The sequence below is a fragment of the Atta colombica genome, unplaced genomic scaffold (assembly GCF_001594045.1).
Source record: "Atta colombica isolate Treedump-2 unplaced genomic scaffold, Acol1.0 scaffold140, whole genome shotgun sequence".
Classification (NCBI taxonomy): Eukaryota; Metazoa; Arthropoda; class Insecta; order Hymenoptera; family Formicidae; genus Atta; species Atta colombica.
This window is the reverse complement of record NW_017259229.1, coordinates 451,010-452,263: the sequence shown is the minus strand read 5'-3', so window position 1 is coordinate 452,263 and position 1,254 is coordinate 451,010.

Genomic DNA, 1,254 nt, shown 5'->3' with positions numbered 1-1,254 from the left:
ATATACACACTGTATATATTTCGTATGTATGAACATATAAAATGTATGACGCGTTAAGAATGAAACACGTAAGAAACGGAATTCGTTTATTATCCTTAACGGGAGCATTGTTTTTGTACAACACACCTGATACGTCTTACATATTATAGTTAATAAATAATACGATGATTTGAAAAGTATGGAAGAGAATATCTAAATATATACCGCTCTTTTTATCTTTACTTTTTATCACTTTGATATGCAGTTGCAGATATGCAAAGTTATGCTCTTTTAGAAGCGCGTGAAAACAACAGCTCTTTTAATGTTATCTTAAAATAGCTTTTTTTGGTGCTCATATATTATATTCTTATTCGCGCGGATTTTCTTTGAAAGTTTATTCTTTAATGAGAGATGTTTTTGACTTTACAAGTAAGAAAGAGAGAAAGAGAGAGAATGCGCTTAAAATTATTGGAAGGCCCACCTAGCATTGCTAAACATGAATTACACGTATACATAAATAATGTGTATAAATTAATTAAGTACAAAAATTACAAACTTATTAACAAAATATTGGCAAGACGAGTTTAGCCGAATTAACGGGCTGAATATCGCATTATTTTCTGTCCCTTTATCTGATCATCTAACAAGAATCTCAACATTTGAAAGAGAATAACTTAAAAGGAGTTTAACAAAGCTTTATCGATTCCCGTTACAATAATCTATTAATCAAAGTAAAATTATATCGAGAAAAATTTATGAAAGACTATAATTTTATACTTATATTTTAAAAATAAGATTATATTTTATCGCTAAATGAAACGCAATTATTAATTACGCTCTCTTAATAACAAATGGTATATAAAATACTTTTATAATCTTGGAGATTCATGATTTTTTTTATTTCTAAACGTCATATTGCACAAAATATTAGTAAAAACCAATTTCTACTTTTATAATGTAGGAAGATTAATTGACTAATGCAAACGGGAACTTTTACTTTTTTCCAACTCATATGAATAATTTATTTAATTATAATGAATTATTCAAAATAAATATGCAGAAAGCCAAGAGTCGCGCAAAAATATTGAATTTTTTAAAAATATACGGTGACACTGAAGTTTCGATGTTCATAAAAAAAATGTGGTGTAAAGTGGAGAGTATAAATTTATCTATTAAAGTATAAATTTATCTATTATATTTATCTATTAAAAGAAAAAGAGCTTACTTTATATTTATGCCTTATTTCGACAGTAAGAATTGCATTTTAATTCATGT